The following is a 24,584-nucleotide window of genomic DNA, read 5'->3' on the forward strand; positions in this document are numbered from 1 at the left end:
CATTATGGGAGCTATCCTTTACAAGCAAATAAAAACAGAGCCAGAGCTGCCATTGACTCTCCTTCCCCTGAAAAACAGTATTTTCTTTTAACTTCCTCCCAAAATTTTTCCTCAGCCACTGCCTAACTTGGAAGGCTATCTGAAGGAAACATCTTTGAAGTTCAGCTCATTGAGCAAGACTTCTGCCATGGAAAAGATACATGCTCTAACTCACACTATCCTCCCTCCCCTTCCCCTAGATCACCCCTCTTGAGGACTTTGTTCAGCCACGAATTTCCCTTTGGACTGAGACAGTTTTCTCACTAAAGTTTCTGAGATTTCAGAATGCCCTTATTTTACACTGGATAGAGTCCAAAACCTTTGATGTTCTTCCACTAATTAAAAGATAGACAGCCTTCCTCAGAATAACTATCTTCTGATTAAAAAAATAAATTGATCAAAAGATTTCTGTCTGGTAACAGACTACTTCACAGACAGATTCCTTAGATAACAGACCTAAAATCACAGAAAAGAGCAGCTCTATTATCACTATTATTAAAGAGAAGAAGAAAGGAAGAATATTTACTTTAGGACTCTCTTCATGACAGGATCACCAAGCACCTGGTGACCCCACCTGCCTCCCTGAGGAAAAACCTCTTTAAACTATAAGCACACATAGTCTGTTTATCATGAAAGACCCGTTTTAACAGAACACAAAACAGCAGATTACAATAAGATAAATAAGACCCAGTGTGTGAGTCCAGGTGAATAAAAAGTTTCCAAAGACACATATGCCACCCCCTGCAGGGTGGGCTTGTTCCCCAGCCCAGACTCAGGAAGGCTTCTAGAACCACGTGGACTTTTCTAGACTCCTACCAGGAATCTAGACTCTTCTAGACTCCTTCTTCCTTTCAACCAGCAAAAGGGCCTGCAAACAACCACCAAGGGCCCACCTGCTTGGGCTGCCGCCCTCCTTGCACAGGGTCCTGCTCTCCTGACTGCCCCTGGGCAGCTCTTGCTGAGGGAGCCGGGCTGCCCCCTGCCCCACGGCACCCACTCGCCGCAGCACCCACTGCAGCCCATCCCTAAACAAAGGCCAAGATGGCGCCTTGCGCTGCCATCTCAGCCTTGCTGCGCTTCAGGGGTGGCGGTAAAGAAAGCAAAGAAACATGAGGAGAAGATTAAAAGTTATCACCAGGTTTGTATTCCTTTGGGGATAACAACCGATTTGCTCTAACGCATGTGCCTTGGACACCTGAATTTTTCACCCCGATTCCTCTTTGTTTTCAATTCGCTAGGTTTGAAGTAGATCTTAGTACCTCCCAAGTACAGTAAATAGCTGGTGAGGTCAGGACCCTTGCTAACAGACTCATGAAGTTATGACCTTTTCGGGCTCTGTTGGCGTGAAGCAGACCACCACAACCACCCAACCTTCTGCGAGACCCCTCCTGTGGGAGCCGTTTCATTAGCCTAGGGAAATTATAAGAATCTCATTTACACCACAGATTATGAAATATGCAATTAATTAAACCCATGGAAGTCTACAGCAAAACTCCACAGTTTAATGAAAATTCAGAGAGATGAACAGATACATGCAACATGAAACCTGAGCTATTCTGAGAGCTCTCCTGTCTGTAATACTCCACAGTACATCATACATGCACTGCAGTAGATTTGATAAAAGTAAATGGAGCCTTGCTCATATAACTATGAGCTGCCAAGAAATGGTGTGAGGCTTGAGAACTGACAGATCAGTGGACTAATGCAGCAACACATAGCAAAGTCTCATTACACCATCAGCTGTGATGTAATAAATAAACACATTATGAACTTATTTTGGGTGGCTCACAACAACAAAGGTAGATATCCGGATGCTACTGTATTATACTAAGGGGATGAAAGCTGGTTAATCATTAATCAACTCATTAATGATCAATGCACACTGTAGAAGTATTTTCTATTTATATCCTAAATTGTGCAGCTTAGGAAATGGTAATAGTGTATGTGCTAAGTCAATGTGAGACACAAAAAGAACAGTTTCATAACAAGTGAAATGAGAGACAAAATTTCAAGATGTCATTTCTCTTCAGATGATGATAATGTGCCCATAGCTACATAAAAAGTCTAAGGGTGTTGGGAAGAGAACCCCCAGTGTCTGATTTCCTCTGGCATGAAATCATACCCTCTCCAACAGGATTTAGTGGAGGCTGAGTGCAGTAAAAAGACTTAATGATCTCTGAATCAGGATCACTTTTTTGTGTCACTGACAGTCTGTCCCTTTGATTATTGGCTGTGGCTTTTCTCCTGATGGCTGGTAAAAGATGTGGCAAACATTTCAGCTGCAGAAGGATTGCAGAGAAAATGTGGAGTCTGGGAGCCAGTCTAAACACTGTTGAGAGCAGAACTTTGTAAGGTGTCAGCTTGTTTAAATGCATAAAGGAGAAAAGAGCACTAATGAAAATACCTTCAAGGACACTTCACCACGTTCTGACAGAGAAGGACATTGGCAGCCCACTTTCAAACTTTTTTTTTTTTTAAACTGTGCTCCCTCTGTTCTGTCTGAGCCAAGAAAAGTAGCATAACTAAAAATTGCAATTATAGGAAACTGTCAAAATTATCTTTTCTGATTTAGGATGACATGGTTTAGCAAGATCAGGGAGGGTTTTTTGGTTGTTTGTTTGGTTTGGTTTTCAGTTTCATCATAACTGAATCTCAAAATACTGTCTCAGTTTGGCAAGGAACACAAGCTCTTCAGCTTCCAGACTACAGCATGCTGCTTGAATACAAACCTCCCCGAGAAATACAAGTGGAGCCAGTAGGTATCTACACCACCAGCTCTGTCAGAAAGCCTGTCCAGCAGTCCCAGTCCTCCCAGCCTGCACATTGTTTACACTCACAAAGCTATAAGGTATTTCACAGGGGGAAGAGAAAAGGACCCAAAAAAAATGTGGAAAACAGATTTCACAATGTTTTTTATTTAAAATTTGTTGAGGGAAAGGCTGGACTTTTAAAAAGACCAAATAGCCATGAGATAGGGAAGCACTCTATTTGTCCTGCTCACCACAGCTAACTTTGTTAGAATATGTGACTTAACCAAAATTCCATGTTTTTGTTTATTTTACTTTGGGAACATATTTCTCTGTTGCTACAATACTTACATGAGGATTGTATGAAGCACAATCCAGCACCAAATATGTGTGCTACCCAAGGAACTCATAATAGAAATATATTACACCCATATTAATATTGATGGGATTTAGTAATTAACATACTAAGTACTTAGAGACAATTCTTGAATTGCAGTTAGAATTAAACTTTAATCAGAAACATCTGAAAGCAATAACTAAAATGAAAATAAATTGATAACAGTAAAATTTAATTTTAAAATCCAATATTCAGTATGAAGTGCATATTATATCCCAGGAACATACTTATTTCTCCTTTAGTGCAACAGCATATATCAACATGAGACACACTTGGGTTTTGGTATCCTTACAGTATTCTCTCACTGTTACAAATGAAACTGCACTAGATCCATGTTTAGTCAGTTAGCATTTTCTATGATGGAAGTTGTAGGATTTGAATTTCATAACCACAGATAAAAGTCATGGCACGTGAAACCCTAACACTCAGGGCCACATGCTTGGCTATAGAAGCAAAACTGACAGTTCCAACGATGGTAGATCACTGAGAAAAAAATCTAGAGCTATGAATTTTACCATGCAAAGGGCAAAAGGTAATAATTCATTTGTGCAACTCATTAGAATCTAAATGTTATTTTAAAATTACTTATTGATTATAAAAGAATGATTATTCTTATTATACAGCATGTGTATCTGAAAATATTTTAAAGAAAATGATGAACACTATTTTGGGATACAAAGCACTTTCTAGATTAGATTTATGTACATGGTAGCTCCATAAACATGCACTGTCTTACTGAACCTCTGAGGAATTGAACAAGGAAACAGCATGAACAAAATAGATAGCAATGAGGGATTTACATCTACCTACTTACGTGGTGAAATTCACAGTCTCAAATACTACTTGAGGGCATACTATTTACAGTCAAAGGGATACTAATTACGTAGACTGTGAATAACTTCATAGAGCTCAGAAATGAGCTTGTATTTTAGAATACTTATTATGAATTTATTGCTTCAGGCATAGCAATATAGGTGCCTTTCACCCAGGCTGCTTAGAAATGAGGGCAGCATTCTTTCTGATGCCATCCACACAGACAGAAACCAGGAAGGGTCCAATATATAATGGATATTTCCATGTAGAGTCTTATTACAGTGAAGTCTGCATCTGTATAAACCAATTTTTTTCTTTTTTTTGTCTTTTCTTTTGTCCGTCTTCTTCTAGTACACTTTATTTAAAGCAGTTTTAATTTCAAATTTTGTAAATACTCATCAGATGCCTTTGTGAGATATGACATACAATTTCTGTTCCTGTTCTTCTCTTAAGGTTAAATACATGATTACACAGACATTGATCAGTGGATTTACTTTATTCTATGCCTAAATAATGTAATCGTTTTCTACCGCAGAATTGTCAATCAGCAGATCAGAGGTCTGGCCACAACTTCTGCTGTAACCCCTGCTTAAATGCCTCTCTGGGCTGGTTATCAATCATTACGATAGATTTGTGAGGGTCTCATTAGCCACGTGATTTTTAAACATGCCAATTTCCTGATGCCAATACAATTAAGTTCAACTTAAACAGAAGGATAAAAAAAGTTTCTTTTTTATATATATAAATGAACCAAACCATTTCACAAACTTCATTTATCTAGTTTTTTTGTAGCCAAAACACAGGCCATGTGCTTTATTGTGCAAGCTCTTACTTTTAATTTTGTCATTCCCAGGAATGCATCCAAATAAAATAGTCCATGCCTGGCACACTTACCCATACTCCTGTACTAAAGTCACCGTATCTGAGACTTTAATTTTGTTTCTCCCTAGACGGTAATTTGGTAAAAATATTTCTCAACCTGTCCTGCTTCCAAATATATTCCAGACATGGAAAACCTTTCACATTAAACACAAAATAGCCTTTATTCAAATTAGTAGCTCCAGTGGCTCAAAGAGGAATTACTCCATAATGAAAACTACTTGTATAAGGATGACCAGGATCTGTCCCTTAAGCTTTCTACAAGAACCTCCCACATGAAGATGAACAGTCAAAACAGATCTATTCCTTCTTTCATGATTTGGTACAGAACTTCCAAACTTTGCCATCAAGTGGTCTTTGTCTCATTTTAAAAAGAATATTTATAAAAAGGGCAACACCAAAAGGATTTCTCTTGTACCATAGGGATCCTTCTATTAAAGCTTTCAACCAGGCTGTTTCATTATGAAGGACTTCACTTAGCAAGTCTAAAACCTTTGGATTTTTAAGCTGAAGTTTATGAAGTATGAAAATTTGTGTGACAGAGCCTGAGAAAACACATTAAAGTCATTGTAAATATCAAGGAAATTTAGTTTTCATGAAAGAAAGAAATATCCATTTACTTTGATGCATCATCCTGATGTTTGACAAGTACTGGCCAATGAAATCTTCCAGGATACAATACTTTCATCTCCAGAAATTGCACTTTATTTTATAGCAATCGATGGTAGTAAATAGTAAACATAGACATGGTGTGATTTACTTTAGTTATAGCTAAATTTATATAAAGTATGAGCATCATTACTTATTATACATTAATTCAACCTATACGTTCAAAACTTCAAGTGTAACCAGGGAAAAATGGCAGTCATTAATTCCTGTAAAACACATGGTTTATGAAGTCAGTTACCATTTCCAGCATTTAAAAGACTCACTGAAATTGGATAGTCAGTAATAATGATCAGTTTGAAAGATACCCATACTGTTACTGTGCATTACGAAGCATATCTAATGGTAGTTCAGGTTACTGATGCAATGGACCTAAATCCAGGCTCCTCATTGCTTTCATGGAAAAAAATGAAATTTCACTATGATTATCACTGCATATAAACAGTGATTTTAATGTCATATTCACTAAGCTGCTGAATGCCAAAGTTCTTCTCTATTTCTCAGGTTTTACTGAAGAAACAAAGTAAAGAGCATCTGATTAGTCATGTTCTACAGTCTGTAAAACAGTCATGTCCATCTGAAATTGCATTTCCCTGCAACACCTGAGACTTACTGGGCCTCCAAAGCATCTCTAAGATCTTTAGAATCTTAGATCTAGAATCTATTTTCTGATTTTTCCCCTAGTACAAAATAAAAATTAATGTCATCAGATATGCAAAATAGTTTTTGGAGACAAGGTGTCAATCCACCATAGGCAATTTAAGTCAATTGGATGAACTGATACTAAAATAAATTCCTCTTGATACCGCAGTCCATTCCAATCTGTTTTAAAATATGAAAATAATATTCTACAACATAAAATGAGACTGACCCTTAACCAGTTAATAGCTCTAAATTAAATTAGTCCATCAATGGATTGCTTCTATGTAAAAAGGTCCTTTCATCAGTTAAAAGGTTGAATACTCAAGCTGTTCTTTCTAACAGATGTACTATTTTAAAATGGAACAAGCGAAAAAGTTATTTCCAGCAGCATGAATGAGCATTTTGCAGTTTTTTATTTGTTTGTTTATTTGTTTTGCACCTGTATTCTCTCTGCTCCTGCTTTTAAAGTTGAGTCACAGTTGTCAATTTAGGTATTCTTGATGAAAAAATATATTAGGTATGTTTTTTCATGTGCAATAGAATAAGCATCCCTTTAGTTTCACTCACAGGTTGCTAAAGCACATTTCATCTGCTCACAGGGTATGTTTCTAATAAGACAATGGGAAGAAAAGTGTAAAATCAAATAAAATGCTAACGGTTTGAATGTGAGGATGAGTTTCAATCAATAACTGATTTTAATCTTAAACATTATTTTCTATTCTCTTCTAGTATCTAGTGTATTCTAGATGTATAGAATCATTTATTTTTAGGCTAGATGTAACACTGAACTCTTAACACACTCTTAGCTGCACAGCCAAACTGATAAAATATAAATCAGTCTGATTTAGGAAGAAGTCCTGTTCCCTAACCTTTGCTGTGGTAGAGAAGCTTCACTTAAGTGGGTTGCATTGAAAATTCGTACCTTTATCAATTTCTACCGATTGCCTCTACAGTAACTTCCTCTGAACTAATGGTGAGAGTGTAAGTATTTATAGCATGGACCTAGGAGCAAACTACTGTTTCATCAGTAGTTACCAGCTACTGAACCGTTACTCTAGCCCTGAGGAGAAGAATCCTGCAATTTCTCTACATCATCTACGTGGTCTGCTAGCTAGGATTGTATCAAGGTCTTCAAGTAAACCACTGTAAAGTTCACATAAGTACAGTTTTGTTCTATGCAAGGTCAGCAACTGATAAACTTGCTCCTTCCATTGTACTAAAATTGTGGTTACAGAGACCACACAACAAAAATCCTTAACATTTTGATGTGATTTGATCTGTCAGCCTTCTAGTTTGCATAGTGGAATCTGTCACAGAGCTTTGACTAATAACTTTACAGGATTTATTTTTATTTTCTTTTTTGCTCTCCACCCGCCACCCCGACAAATGCCTTTGAAAAGAAAAAAGGCACAGTTTTGTTCTGACAGTAAGCTATCAGTATAGTCACAGACTGGCTCTTGTAAGTTATTAGGCTTACTTGATTAATGAGAAGACATTAGTAAATCACCAAATAATAGCCATTTCACAATGGAGATTCCTTGAGGTGCTATAGCAGGCAACACAATTATCTTACATGGTTCCTGATATGCAGTATAATTCTTAATAAACTTGTATCTTCAAGACAACTGCGATTGTTCAGCTCCATGTATTCCTTTGAGATTGACATAAAAAGGAAATTTTCTGAGTCTGAGAACACCAGCCAGTGTGGACCTTTCTACTTTTATAACCCTATAAGAGTTTAGGGACTCTTCTTCCCCACCTCCAGCTTCTAAAAGGACTTCAGTTTGATGACTTCTGTCTGCACCAACAAAAGCACAGACATTCACAAGCAGGATCACAGCACAACAGGGAACCACTTTAACATTATTTCAAGGCACCTTTTTGCAGCAAAGTATTATAAGCTTAACATTGAGAATTTTCGACCTTTTGTGAGCTTAATTCATACCAGGAAAATTTAATGCAGCTTTTGTCTGAAGAACTATACAGGTATTCATTTAATATACATACCATACACAGTGTCTTGAACCCGTGCCACTAAGTCAGTGGGAGCTCTGCCTGAACAAAGGCAGAATCAGACCCAATATATTATTATAATTATTGTAGTAAGAAGATTTACTTATGCATATAAAATCTAGCTAAAACAACACATACTCCAGGCTCTCAATTCTTAATATTTAATATGTGTTAAGTGTTTTAACAGTATTAAAATAATCAGCCCTACTGTGATACAATTATCCTTTTAGAAGAAAGAACACCTTCTGTTGCCCCTTAATCGTGTGGAAGACTACCTATAAAACAGAAGTCTTGCTTCATTCCTAAAAAGTTTTCCAGATGTGGATTGTTTCAAACTATGAGGAATGGAAGTTTCAGCAACTCAGCTATCAATGATCACTAAAGAAAAAAATGTCACATAAAAGAGTGGCTAAAGTTATATCTTGCCTCCACAGAAAATTATTCCAACAATAAATTGTTACTTTCGTTCATCTCACTATTATGAATATCATGAATAACGAATACATTATGATTCAAGAAAAAAAATCTATCCATTGTTAATTTCATAGCTATTGTATCTGAGTAGGGATTGACATATCCCTTCCGTCCCGTAACCATCCTTTAAAAGACATGACAACAGTGATTAGCATCACAGGGGGCTAAGCATACTCATCCTAGTTATTCTTTTGCCTCTCTAGAGACTTTGGGGGGAAGAGCCCACTAGGAAAGGATGGCAATGAATTTTTGCGGGAAACTGACGGAGCTTTGAATTATTCCTCACTTCAATTGCTACTGTGGAAAGAGGAGGAAAAAAATTGAAAATCAATACCAACACAATGTTTCATGCCATCTAGGAATTATGAAGAGGATTGAATGGGCTCCAGATATCTGAGTAATGTCACTGATATACCTGTTGTTCTTTAAAATCATAGTCTCGGTGGAAACTGTATTCCAGTTCCCTACTGAGCAAACTAAACAGTCTTTTGGTTTTCTGAAAAAGGAACAAACAAAGACTACACTTATAATGCATAAAATTGATTATTTTATTTTCCTTATGTGTAAGTTTATGAGTCTATCGTAAACATTGAATACTTTATTAAAATACCTTTCTGCTCTGGGTCATCCAGACATCTAGGGAACGATTTATTTGCTGGTGGCAAAATTCATAGAGAGCTCACCCTAAATCTATTCATTAGCTAAATTTGATGCTGTAAGACTTAGTACATTTATAACCACTACATCGATTTCATACTTGGTAGCAAAGAAGCACATCCTCAGATATTTAGAGCTAGGTTGCAGTGTGTACATCTGTATCAGAATAACATAAGTAAAGGTATGTCGAATGAACAAACTAAAAGACATTTTAATCTACACGCATGTTATGTTTGTAATTTGTAAGAGATAATTCATAGTCATTATTTAATTTTCTCAAACAGGCAAAATAAAAAATGGAGTTAATATCAGGATAAAAGCTCATTGCATATAACAGAGTAATGATTTCAGCACTATAATATCAAGAGAATTGTTTCTCATTTTGTGTTAGACTACACAGTGATGGAAAAATAAAAGGTAGTCCACAGCAGCACGGAATAATTCTCATAAGTCAAAAGCACCATAGCTCCTACTGAAGTGTTTTTGCTTTGACACATGATATGCATTCATACGAAGTATTTCACAGTTAAGAAATCTTTATTTTTAATGCTTGTAGCAGGGGCATGGATGAAAGTCTTCCAATCCCATTGTGGAAGCAACTGACTCTCTTCTTAAAAGAAAATCACCCTTACTTTGCATCCTGCATGTTCTAAGTATTCCCTGCTCCACACAAGAAACATCATAAGGCTTCTTCAAGGTAAACTTCATAGATGGCTTTAATCACCATCAGTCTAAAAGCTATTTTAGGAAAGGTAAGGGGTCAGAACATACTTTAAAGACAGAGCTATGCCGTAGGCAGTGGAAGTGTTTGCTGGCTCCAAATGTCTCTAGAAGATACTTTTATCTCCACGTGGGAAGCAAAAGCCAGAAGTACACCACGCGCATGCCCTTATTTTCACACAAAGGCAGTACAGTATTTGAGCCAGAAGGAAGCTGTGGATGACAAAAGCATGAAAGCTGTGAGATACTTTACAGGGTTCAACTGCCCCAGAGCACAGTCAGGGCCTACATGTATCAAGATGACAACTGTTCATCCAGAAGTCAGTGAATTCAATCAAATTTATACCAACCAACATGTTGGGACTGGTTAACTTTCTATAGAGTTACTTGCTAACTAATGAGTTAGTACATATTCATTTCCTTCAAGTATCCGGCCATTAAAAGAACTCTAAAACCTGAACAGATATCACCTAACTTATTCATATAGTCTGTTAAGAGAGATATATTATTTTTCTTTCATTAGAAATCATCTAGCTTTGTTTGACACACTACCTATCAGCATGATTAGTCAGCTCTTCCCTTTATAATAATACAGACCAAACTATACAAAAATGTAAAGTTGGGGAGAATAATACATTTAGAACTAAAGTCAAAAATTACTTTCAAAAAAATCAATAAACAAAAAAGATGAAAAAGTAATAAAGTAGCTGCTTAAATAAAGAGGTGACTACTTCGGCAAGATTATCAGGCAACCATACTTCATTGCTTTGGTTGTTAAAGCATATTAACTATAAATATTGTTGCCAGCAGAATTAATTCACTTTTAAAAATTAAGGCTTTTATAATCCTAATCCAACACTTATTAGTGCAGGTTGCTCTGCCCGGGGGCTGAAACAATTTTATTCTCGGTTCCCATGATGAGTACCATACAAAGTGTTTGATGCTTGCTGACTGAACTCATTCTGTCAGCAGAACAGTTGATATTTCACACTAGAATGCTAACTGTACTTCAAGGACAAGTCATCTGATCAAAGGGTACCACAAATCTTCACAGAGGATGACAGATGGGAAATGGTAAAGTGTTATTTATGTGAATGACCATTATGAATTTAAGATGCTCTTCTAAGCCATTTCACCATTACTCGTTCACCTTTTAAATAACCCCTAATTCTTGGCATTGCAATTATCATTCAACTGCATAATACTATAGCTGAATAGTCAGTTTATGTGACAACAGCATAAGCTACTGCATACACACAAATACAGACACAAGGCACACACATACAAGTTTGGAAGCAATTTTTTTTTGTTTTATATTTAGATGTTATAAATACTCAGTGATCCAAGACAGAAAAATGACCTGACATTTTAAAAACATGAGGTAGTCAAATACCAAAACCAATCCCTCTTCCCTATTTAAATAGTTCTTATTTGACATGAAGGAATTTACTCAGAAATGACCAATACTCTCCTTATAATGGACTGTATCACCTGGTGTAAACTTCAGAAGACTACTGGTTGAGAAAAAAGCATCTTCTCAATTGACTGATGTAGGTTCATAATCTCCAAGACAGGACATTTTGGGAAGTAAGTTGTTGAACAAAGGAAAAAGAGAAGTGAAATAGAGCTGCCAAAGAGGGAAATACAGAGAGACAGTAAATCTTTCACTAAGGCCTATTCTGTGGATCCAAAGGTTGTGTCCATGAGATGGAACATGACCCTGGTCAAGAAAACTACAACTGATATTCATCCTCCAGCTCAGCAAACACACTGTTGACTGTAACCACTTAAGCACTTAATCCAAACTTGAGATATTGAGAACAAAAACCTGGTCTCCTTAATATTCCAGATATCCTCTGAAATTCAAAGCAGTGATTTATTAGCCAAGAAGGAATGTATTACCTTTGATACATCTGGAAGCACAGTAAGTATTCTCAATGTAACCACATTATTCCTCTGAATGAAAAAGGCAATTCTTTCCAGCACAGCTTCACTATTTATAAAAAGAGAATATTCAGTGGCTGCACAACTGAGAGGCTGTCAAGGATCCATAAGTCATATTGCCTTGAAAAAAAGATTCCAGTATTTCCTTCACACCATCCAAACAGCCACAGATAACAATGTCCATTGTTTAAGGTGGCATGACATTTTTCTGCTAGCTCTTCATCATTTTAATCCCTCACTTGTATTTTAGAAAAAGGTGGAAGAAAAACTTTTTATATTTTAAAAAATAATCAAATAGAGTATAGAGAAGAATTTGTCTTAATGCTGTTTCCAGAAACATTACATGTCTCTGAACACCTGATTTACAACTTTATCCCTAATCACTTTATAAATTCAAGGACATTTTGCCTTTACTCTAGACAGCAAAGAGCAGATATGAACTGGACATCTAAACTGAAATATACAAAGCAGTCAACAGGATTTATATCTGTTCCCTGAAAATGAATAAAAGATATCTAAAACCCCATAGCATCTTGGAAATTTCAGCTCCAAAGTGAAGGCTTTGTACAAGCCTTTTACACGCAAAGAACAGAAGGCTTCCAAGAAAGTCAGACCTAAGGTATCTAGACTGAAATGAATCTAATCACTTTTAAGATACGAAGAACGCTCAATGCACATCAGTTTGATCTTTTTCTCCCTGAGCAAACTGCCCCCTCACACTTTCCTGTCTGTTTTCAAATTGCATTGAGCATCACCAGGATGATTTCTAAGTATTTAATATTATTGAATAATGTTAGCAAGTTATTCAGTAACATGTACTGCACAGCAGCTACTAGAAAAAATCAAAACAAAGACTACATACTGGTAAATAGCGAGTCTAACTACTACTTCATGAATGTTAACAAGTCTGGATTGTCCTGTATAGCTTGGAGAGACAATATAACACGGTAGAGTACCTGGAATGGATCAGTCAGTCCCTACAAATGAATTTCTCCCTTGCATATTATGGCACAGATTTCCTACACTAACTCAATATGATTTGCAAGTATTTATGATGTCCCTTTAACTGATTCAGATTAAATATTAAGAAAAAAAGTTTCACTTGCATGTTGAAGAGGATATGTGTACATATGTGTACAAGGCTGAACAAAACCACCAGAACTGCATTAAATGAGTTCAAGTAAATGAGCAAGACAAGTCAGATGTAATACCATACAACTACATTTTCTCTATTAAATGTTTATTTTAGTTACTGTTTCTCTACAATATAGAAAATTATGTTTATTATTCAAGGTAATCAGAGACAAACGTCATGAACATCTCAAAAGCTAGATATTCAAAATTACATTTAGATATATATATATATAGTTTGTAATGGAATAAAGATCATGACACAATTTTTTGTGTGCATAACATCATCACAGCAGGATTTCCATGCTTTAAAAACAGATCAATGGTTATGAAAGTTTACACAGTTTAAGCATTTCTGCCAAGCAGGAATGTCATTTAATAAATTATGCATTAAAGGTAAAACATTCAATAAAGCAATAAGAAAAGCTTTTTTTTTACTTTATCCTCCTACTTCAAGTAGACCCCTACAATTAATTAGGATGAGCCAAACTGAGCTCTTCAACTGCAGTGTAATAAACAGTAAGTTTGACCTAAACTAAATGTGTACCCAGTGTAAACTAGCAATTTACGTTATTCAGCTGTCATACAAATAATGTGCTCAAATCCAAACAAATTATAAAGATTGTTCTTTTGAGTTCTAGCCCAAATCTTCTTAATGTCAGTGGAAGGATTACTTGTGCTCTTAATAAGAGTTGGATCAGACTAGCAGAGGCTAATATAGAAAATACCCTGCCATGAAAAACTTGGCTTGTTTGAGAGAGAGACCACATCTTTTGCTTGCTAACATTCCAACATACACCAGTTGACCACGGGTCCTTTAATTTATATACCTTAACTTTCTTTTAATCAGAATGAGACTATATCAGAATATGACTGAGATCACGAAGAAGTCAAAGCAAAATGGCAGCAACTCCAGATGAAATTTTAAGTGATCCCACTGGAGTAATCTCTCTGCCATTCTTCTGCATTGACTCTTCAAAATAAAGCACTTCAAAAAGTAATCCAACCTGAAAAGACAAAGACCCTTCCTGAATCTAGTCTGTTTTGATGTTAGCAAATGTGAGAACAATAAGCAATTCTTCAGCTTCCACACTATTTGGATTTTCTCCAATCTGGGAGAAATATTCTAACTCTTTTCCATCTACAAAGCCCTGGAAGCAACAAAGAACCTGCATATTTTGGCATAGCTATGAGGATGTTTGAGATAATGGCATCACATTGACTGATGTAGCAACATTAGGCAAGTTTCTAGTTCATAAAAGGACCAAACAGAAGTTGAATCAAGGTAAAGAAAGACACAAACTGGCTGATGAACCACTGCAATAAAAAAACATCTGCTTGGCCAAACTGTATTTTAATTGGACGATTTTGCCTTTGAATCTTAAGGCGTTTAATCTTAGAAGTCGAAAAAAATCAGAAATGATCAATATGAGACACATTTTGTAATGTGCCTTAGAGAAAAGCACATGAAGTGCAAAAGATTTTAAACAGATTCAAATATAAAAGGAATGATTACTTTAGACTTTGAGGAAGCAAGAGAGTGAAGAATATGTTCATATGTCAAAGTCAAGGGGAAAAATAAGGGGAACAGCTCAGATTCAGATGCTGTAGAGTAGTATTTGTGGGAAAAGGTGTCTCTGTGGAAGAGCTGCAGCATAGTCTCAAAGCCTGCCTGTTGATGCCTACCCTACCCTACCGTACCCTATCCCTGTGCCAAATATATACATATAACCACTGATTAATTTACAAATCTGAACATATATGCCAGGTGGGTTGAAAAGGGTACCTGTTAAGTCCATCCTACAGATAAGGAAGTATTTTTATCCTATTCTCACATCTTCCTTTTCATCTTTGTTGTTCCTCATGTTTCTGCAGTTATTTTCATCTTTCTCCCATAACATTTTTTAATGGGAATGAGATTACATTTGACCCAACCCTAAATCAGTCAATATGCTTTCTTCTGTGCAAACATAATATACTTGAATAATAATAGTTATTATTATTACGTGGCCATAGTAGCTATAAAAACACAGTTAATTTTTTGATAGTAAAGGCAACTTACATTTTAACTACATAACATCCCAGGAAAATTCTATGAGTAAGGAGAAAGGTTACAAAATCCAGGAGAAAATTCTTTTCTTACAGAATGACTGAGGTGGTGGGAATGGAAGGATATAAATACAAAAGAAAATTACTTTCAGGATATCATAACCTGGACTCAGACAAACCAGTATGTACCTTTTTGTGTGGCATAACTTTCTGCATTTAATTCAGAGTCAGTTGACATCAGTAAGAAAAAAAGTCTTACTGAATTTGCTAGCATTCAGAGAAAGCTGTAAATCTGGAATTAGCCACAGTGCAACCATTCGTAATTTTTATGTGATAGGTTCATGGGGGCTATGTATGTATTATGTAGAATACCTGTCAAAATCTGGCAACTAAACAGTCATTGAGAATATAGAAGAGTCTGAGTCAGCTCACAGAAATCACACTTCCCGTGGAGCCACAGGACTTGGAATGAAAATTCTTTGGTCCAGAACCGGTCCTATAACTACAGGTACAGGTATTCTTCTAAGCAAGAGTGGAACATCATGACATGCAGCTGAATTTACAAAATGCTCTTATGGTAAAAATCTCAAAGAGGATATAAGTCCATGAAAGAATCCTGATCCGTTCTTGATTCACGGTATTAGCTCGTCTGATAACTGAGTTTTTAAAGTTTGGTATTTCATTTAGAACTGTAAAAATACTTAACCTTCAGTCTGAATTGCATTCAAACATAGAATTGTTTCCAGCTTGACCTGACTCTGAATTAGCAGCGGACTGCTTGATATACTTTTAATGTCTGCAGACTGGCACTGGAGAGGAACAGTCGTGGTCGACTAGCTTATCCTGCCATGTTCTGAACCTGCCATGCATTTAGAGTTCAAACTAAGGTCAGCTCAGAAGCTCATGTGCTGCCTTGGGTCCCACTCGGTTAACTCTACTTCTGGAGGCAGGAAACTGAGTTTATTATCCGAGTCCCTAGGTATTCGATGTATCGGTATACCCAATGATGCTTAAAAGAAGAGTGTATCAGTTTTCATTTGTAATATATTTGTATACTGCTATCTATCAGGTCAAAGCACTAAACTCAGGCTAAATTGGTTTGTGCTTTAGAGCTGGATGCAGTGAACAAGGAGCATTGTCCTTTTATCCTTCAGGATGCAGAGATATTCTTAAGAAATCAATTGATCCTATTTTCTTTTATTTTGTTTTCCTCCAATGTGAATCATTAAGAGGCCAATTATTTATAGCATGGAAAGAAGCAAGCATTATCCATGAAAGCCAGCAGAGATGTCCAGAAATACAAACTGGAGTTCACTAAAAAATCTTTAGCAGAAGTGCTTCACTTCAGTGGAGTGACATTAAGATTACAAACCCTGAGGAGGTAACAAATGCTTTCTGCAATGTATAACTACACTGGCCCCAAGAATCTCAGCTTTTTCCTGGCTGCATGGGGTCCTCATGCTGTCTGATACTGACTTGGAAGTGTAAGTGCTTCTGGAAGAACATTCTAAAATGTTTTATTTGTGAATCAAATGGTAGTGAAAATAAATGTGCAAATATCTTATCTCTCTAAGTACAAAAATCAATTCAGGAACCCAAGCATGGAAAACTATTACTCTCAGCTTTCTGTTAACAGTATTTTCACAAGCTGTCTTCCAGTTGCTTTCTAATTAATAGATTTAAATTTGGTTGGGAAAAAGTCTACACAGTTCATGGAGTCTTATTCAAGTATTTAGCTTGGAAAGCTTGTATTTTAAAAATATATGCCACCATGCAAATTAGAACTAAGTCACTAACACATTTTTCTCAGCTTCTTGTGAAATACTCAACTCCTTTAATGTTATCCCAAGGATGAGAAACTACAGTGATACTTGCAAGTGAGGTGGAAGACAAGACTCAATTTGATCATGCTATTTCTGAGATAAATGAAAGATACCTCCACAGTAATGCGTCCAAGGGATCCAACTTTTAAGAATGACAGACATTTTCCAGTGTACAGGCTGTCAGGCCCCCCAGTAAACAAGAAGAGTTCACAAAGAGGAAGTCATACAGGGCAGAATATCAACACAGAAATCCATGATGATTTCTGTCATCATTGCCGCTGTCATCTTTCAGTTTGCCTGTATTCTGAGCTGCTTTGTGAGAATCTCTCTTTCATCCCCCCATTTGGGTCTATTGTGAACCTACGGAGATGTGCCTTACCACCTAAGAAATTAAATTATGCAGTATGTTTTCTCCATGCCTCCCCCAGTTTTTCAGTTATACTGACTACTTATTACATAGATCCATAACCCACTAGCTCCTGCTGCCACTTGGCACATCCACCGATGCCTCAAGATAAGAACTCCAAAAATAAAGAGGATACAGGTGTTCAAGTGACTTTCTAGAATCATCCAAATCCCGTCAGAGGCACTATGAAGGCTGTAGTCTCAGCTGCTTACAATTGCTTTAATCAGAAGGCTATCTTTCACTTCATGTACTTAATGGAGCAGAGAACTTACCTCCCAGCTTTATCTAAAATAGGATCAACATTCAGAACAGTCTTGTGTTTTGTTCAACACTGACATTCCCAAAACAGAAATGTCCTGTGCCTTGAATAGCTTAATTGCCAGTTTTCTGTAAGTGTGACTTCTCTTATAGTTAAGAACTCCAAAGCAGGAGGGTTTCTATCTTCTCATATCTTTTCCTCATCACTTGCTTCATCATCTCTTCAGCTCACCAGTCTCCTCTAGGATTCTCATCCCATCCACTTTACTACCCACATGATGACATGAAATTGGACTCTACAGACTACTGGTGACAAGCTACTTCATTCCTCTTGCACAAAAAAAAAAAAAAAAAAAAAATCCTGCCAGAATTCAAGAAGCATTTGGATAAAGCTCTCAGACACATGGTCTGATTTTTGGGGTGGTCCTTTGGGGACCCAGGAGTTGGACTTGATGATCCTTGTGGGTCCCTTCCAACTTGGAAATTCTGTGATTCTATGAAATGCTCAAATTCCACATCTAGTGAGAAAATAGCATATGTAGTATGTAAAGTCAACGGATTTTTTTTGCTAAACTACATAAAATCAAATAAACAGGGAAAAATCTGTAAAGCATGGGATATAACTGAGTCATGAAAAATGTGAAGAAGTAATTGTAACTGAACTGCTTTATGGTTTTAAATTCAGACACACAGTTTACAGTAGACAACTCATTAACTTGGCATGCTACTTGCTACCTTAAGTCATGAGTGTAAGGAATTGTAACAAAAATGTTAGTCTTCAGTCTTTCCATGTCAGTCTTCTTGCAGATAAAACAAGTAGATAAAGAATGTCCAAAAAAAAAAAATTCTTCTAAATAGCTGAGTTAGATCTTTCATAATTAGAGATTAAATTCTTAACTACAGACCAATCTACAAAAGCCTAAAGGAAAATAAACCAAATTTACAAAGAAGAACAGACTGTAGATGTGGAGACCGTTCTCTTTGTTATGACAGCAATGGCAAAGCTTTTATATTGTTTTTTTTTTGTTGTTTTGTTTTTTATCTGTTGAATTTAAATACACACATGAAAAATAAGAGATTTTTTAATGTGTTTTACAAATGGAGAACGAAGGTGGTATTTTACACTGAAAGCTAACAATATTTCTAAAACTGTCCTCAAGACCCAAATCATTTCACATACATACAGGAAATCTCCAAGAACAGGTTCAGGCACGGCTGAAGGTCACTGGAGCATTTGGGAGCTGCAAATGTGTAGCCATTAATCATTATAGCCAGATAAAATTTTCTTTGCAATCTAAGAATTCTGGCTGGCTTGGTAAGAAGGGTAAGCCTTCCTTTCTTAGATCATATTAAAAATCTGCTGGAATAAAGTTGGAGAAAATTAATTATATAACACCCTTCAGTGGAATATGGAGAACAAATCCAGTCAAATGAAGTTGTTATGCTGGATACAATGAATATTAATACTATTATTTGTTTTGGAGTAGCATCAAGAGAACAGAGCACAGCATAAACTACTCTTCAGACACCACAAAAAGACCCTGAAGAATTTCTGCTAAGTGCATCAGCCGCTATGACAGGCAACTACTCTGGTACAAACTAACAAAGAAATTGCTGCAATTCATTAGTTCAGCATCAGTTGCCCCACGTATGATAGGCTAAAGCATCGATTATCAGAACAGTGAAGGTGCAGGGAAGGCTGGGGACACAGATGATTATCTAAGACAGATCTGGGAAACCACCAGAAAGAATTCTTTTCCTCACCTTCGTATTTGTTGAGCTTAAATAAACAAATAGAAAGACTTTACCCAGCAGAGTCATAACAGCTTTGACAACAAAACAGAATGACATATTTAATAACCCAAAACAGTCCAGAAAGAAGAAAACTATGGTACGATAGTTTTGTTTTCCTGCAATATAACTTCTTCCTTCATTAAACCAGCCATGAAAAACATTGCAGTTGCAGAATAACCTTACACTGGTAAATAAGAAGAAACAGTTACTCAGCTAAATCAGGAGTTTGGATTGTGACCTTAATGAATAAGTCTTGTTAGAAACTGAACTTTTTGTGCAGTGAAATTTAAGTAATCAGTCCCCTGGGATCAAAGAAAATATCTTTAATTTGATCCCAGAGTAACAAACTGGCATATCAGCATCCCTTCAGAGAGGAAAGAGACAAGTTTGTTTACTTTAGCAAAAGGTGGATAGGATCCTAAATATGCAGTGTTTACTTGGACCTTTGTGGTTTAGCAGCAAATAAAAATACAGTTTTCTTTGAAAAGGAGAACACAAACACAAATCAGAATCCTGCTGTCTTACTTAAAAAATATTTAATTTGTGTGTTTATGTAGAAACTAGCCACAAAGCATAAATCCGATCTCCTTTAAATATGGAAATCAGGTCTTGGCCTCTCAAATCCAGAGGTTTTACTCTCTGGACATATATAGATAAATCATATACACAGATTTATCATAGATGGAGAAGAAGATGGACAAAAACATATAAAGTCTGTAGATAAACCAAATAGCCTTCTACTTTTATTTTCTGGCAATAGCCAACATGCTTAATGAAAGCATATAAGAAATAAGGATAAGTATAGGGTGATCCTTCTTCAAGTATAGCCTCCTGAGGAAATAAAGTAGAGCCAGCATCCAAACCATTGTGTTTAATGACCACTGAAGGACCTGGTATCCATAAATTTGTCTAATCATCCCTCTTCTAATAACTTAAAATTGCAGCCTGTAACTCAATTTACCCTGTGCAGTACAGTTCTTCATTTCATTTGTTTTAAACCTGCTGCTAATCATGCTGCCCAGAGAAGCTGTGGATACCCCATCCCTGGAAGTTTCCAAGGCCAGGTTGGATGGGGCTTTGAGCAACCTGATTTAGTGGGAGCTGTCCCTGCCCATGGCAGCGGGGTTGGAACTAGATGACCTTTAAGGTCTCTTCCAACCCAAACCATTCTATGATTCTATGATTTCATTGCCAGTGAGTTACTCAAAATTCAATGCACAAATTAAGCATTTATTTAATGTTGTTTTTGTTGTCCTGCTTCCCTATTCCTGTTCTAATCATTACCAGCATTGTGGGGACTGTGAACTAGGTCTTCAGCTGCCCTACAAACATTGTAGGAATCTGGACAAATGAGTGAACAGAACTTTGTCAGGATGTATACGTTAATAGCCATAAGAACAAACTCAATCTGAGTTTTACTCAGGAAAGTTAGCAAAGTTTGTGAAGGGTCACTGGTAACCATGAATTACAGCAGAAGCTTGGATTTAAAATATATTTGTTATTCTGAGCAAGTATTTTATTTGTATTATAACCCACAGGGATCTTAGAGATTGGGCAGCAGCTCTACTTCATCTACTCTTGTATGGCTGCTACAACATCTCTCTTCCCATTACATTTGTTGTCCTGGTTTAACACAATAAGGCACAGGGTCGCATGCCTAGATCATTACATTCTTGGAAAAAAACAAAAATTGGTTTTCTAAAGTTCATCTTGTATCTGAATTACTGGCTGTATATTCTTTAACGTTTATCATCCTTTCAGAAGCTTTCTTCTGTTCTATTTTTCATGAAGAATTTCAGGACTAGCTTGGAAAGATTAAGCAAGAGCTGCCTTTAAGTTCACAATATGAAAATAAAGTAATTTGTTTGCTTGATTGATTGCCACAGTGCTCTCCCAAGATGTGACTAACGCAAGCTAAAGAGCAGTGCAGGGAGGTCATTAAGGTTTGTATAGATTTCCTCTGAATTCTGGATAATATATCAGCAGTCTTTGTTACTTCCACTTGAAATTTTTAATTTGAATAACCAGAAACAACCAAGCAGTCAATCATTTGCTTCCCTTAAAGCCGAGACCATTTTATGTTGATATTTCAGGTAGAACAGAGAGCATAATGCTGTGATGCGTTATGCATGCTGTTAGTCCCACTAAGACAATGACATTAGAGTAGGGCAAGTAAATGACCGAATGATACACTGAATATAAGGTTTTTGACTCCTTCTACTCTGACAGATCAAGAAATTGAGTAGAAATAAATACAATTCATCATCTTAAGCAGTAACAAGCAAGGAGCAGTTGGTTTGCATGGAAAATAGAAGGAAGAAGGCAGGCAGACTACATGTTAAAATATTATTGTGGGAAAAAAAATGATCAATGCTGGCTTTGTGTTAGAGTTGTGATTTGGACTGGAAAAGAATGTAAAAAATGAATTTATTGCTGGGCCAAATTTACCCAAGTTTTATGAAAGCTGAATTTCACTTTGCTGAACACTCTATTTGTGTATCAAGGCTACAACTTCCACATGAAGAAAACAAAAACAGATAAACAGTAGTCAGTATTGTAGTCTTTTATAAGAGTGTTTTCATGATACAAAAGTTTTAAAACTTAATCTAATACTTCTTTCTGTGTCAAAGATGGTATCTTTTCATTGTCTGTATCACCAAAATCACTCTTAGATGGGCTTCACCAGTTTTAGATTTTTGACATCTTTCACCATTGTCACTTGCAATAGTTTTCTGCTCAGAAAACATCAGAACTCCTTCCTTTAAAAAATAAGTCTTCTGTTTCCATATAGTAGCTGGCAGGAAAGCTTGTAATTGATGCATTCTTTCTAGATCAAAACGTCCAGCCAGAAAGTTTTATGTGGGTTTCTAGAAGTAGGCTCTTAGTTACTGCTCCAGCTTTCAAGTACATCAAGTAGTCTGCAACTACAATTGAACATCTGCAACAAAGATGGTCAAATAAAGATATTTTTTTCCAAAAGCTAACTAAATAAAAGCATAATATGCATGGATATTCCAAGATCTGTTAGATACTCCTACTTGCTGGGCAAGTTATCCAACCTCTGTTCGCTATCTCCCAAATAAGAAATTTCTTTAAGAAAAGCCTGTTAAGCATCTCTTCCACTTGCATTCCAAATGAAACAAAGACTGTCAAAATATCTGCTTAATATTAAAAACAAAATAGCAACTTACAAGAGAAAATGAAGCCACACAACCAAGAACATCAGTGTATTAGATTGCTTCCATGACTTGAATTCATCAAATGCAAGAATATCATAGGAAAATACTTCCCCCCCAGAATATAGTAGAAAGGGTAGATGCCTATTGTAGAGCATACATGTTGAAAGGTTGGTTTGAGGAGGTAACTGGAAGCTAAAGCTAGCAGAGCACATGTTCTTTCTAAGGAGCTACAGGTGAGTGTCCCACCTAGGTGCCACCCGTAGTTGCTGGAGGAAACTTTCACAGGTGGCAGCAACAAAGTGAACCTGATCCTTTCTGTACTAGCATCAAACAAAACTGAAAATAAACAACAAATTTCTTTTTCAGCTACAGGGAACAATTCCAGTGCAGTTTTGTGATACGGCGGGTAATTAAAACTACCTACTAGAAAGAGAACTACTGAATGGTGCATCTTAAGTTTTATATTTTAAAATAATATTTAACTATTGAGTAAACCCTTTTAGGACCACAGATGTTCTACAACTTCAAATGTGTTTTATTTCCAAGTTGCTAACTTGGAAAATCACAGTCTTGTGAATTGTCTGTGGTTTCACATGACCAATGACATACTGATTTCACCAGTGGATTTCACCCTGTGTTCAAGACCTTCCTTAAAAATACTGCACTGAACATGAGCATTAAAAAGAGAGCCAGTGACATGAAACAGCAGTCTCCCAAAAAGAACTGAGAGGCATCCGTTGATTAAAAAAAAAAAAAAAAAATCAAAGCCAGGATATGCTCACATTGAAGACAGAGTTCCCTTAAGTTCATACTACTATAAACTAGAACATAATCTGGTGTTTTTATTTCAGACAAAGGGCAAGCTGGTAGGAACTTACACAAATAGGCCACACACTGCCAACACATTACACACCAGGAAGGCTAAAGTTAGCAGTCACAAGGGATCTCCTGGATTTTCTAAAGTTTCTAGTTACATTTCTAACGAGCACTAGAAAGAATTTTCTATCAGCATCTTGCTCTTTGTCAACAGGATTTTTCCCTGATCCTACAGCCAGCTATCACACCACCGATCAGCCACACCGACCTCCAGGACTGCAGCCACAGCAATGTTCTCCCAGCGCTACAGTAGCACCATTTGCAATCTTCATCTTCAGGGTGACACGCAAAGCGCAGATACTGATCTTCAAACTCTGTATGATGATAGTACCAAGGTCTTTGCATAAGTGTCACCGTGACAAAGAAAATGCTAGCGCTACCAATCTATTGAGACAAGTGGGAACTAGAGATACAGTCAATAAATACCCTTTCTTTACTTCCAAAAGTCTCTCCTTTGGTGCAGCAGAGACCACACATCTCTTGAAATAAGAGGATAAAATTAATTTACTTGTTACTCAGACTGATTGAGGACGTTCTTGACATTTACTTTGGTGTGGTAGTCTGGCATTTGCAAAATGTTCTGTGCAACTGGACCACTCATGCTCAAGGAGGGCTGTTCTTATTAGCCTCAAACTACGTATAAATTACAGCTGGTTTCTGTGTCAGTTCATTTAAACCAATTTGAACAGGCTGCTGTAGGATGTCCTGTAGCAAAATGATCAGTGTCCTTTGAGACACTGATGGCTTAGTTTCTGTGACACTTTCCTCCCATGATTTGCACTGAATGCATCCTAACAGCATTTGTGACTTTCTTGTCTCCTTCCTAGTAAGTCAACTACTAATTAATCAAAACCTGATTTTAATTGGTAACATTTTCACATTAATTTGAAACATGATTGAAAGTGCTTCAAGTCAAACATCACCTTCTGTTCTTCCAAAAAAAAGTCAAAAATCCCCTCTCAAAAAAAAAGTATACATTAAATTCCTCAAGAACAGTATTTTCATAATACTTGAACAAATACATAGTAAAGCTCAAATTCAAGAGCATTCAAACATAAGAATTGCTTGCCAACTTCG

The 24,584-nt window shown here is 36.5% G+C and overlaps 2 long non-coding RNA genes across 6 annotated transcripts in view; one reads left to right on the plus strand and one right to left on the minus strand.

Moving 5' to 3' along the window:
- Positions 1–24,584, minus strand: part of LOC106037734 (uncharacterized) — a 504,883-nt gene that overhangs the window by 227,612 nt on the left and 252,687 nt on the right. The window lies entirely within an intron of this gene.
- Positions 890–24,078, plus strand: LOC106037736 (uncharacterized). Its single transcript, XR_001208210.3, has 3 exons — positions 890–1,177; positions 11,897–11,971; positions 23,662–24,078. It is a non-coding gene; the product is annotated as an uncharacterized lncRNA (long non-coding RNA).

The sequence above is a fragment of the Anser cygnoides genome, chromosome 13 (genome assembly GCF_040182565.1).
Source record: "Anser cygnoides isolate HZ-2024a breed goose chromosome 13, Taihu_goose_T2T_genome, whole genome shotgun sequence".
NCBI classification, from domain to species: Eukaryota; Metazoa; Chordata; class Aves; order Anseriformes; family Anatidae; genus Anser; species Anser cygnoides.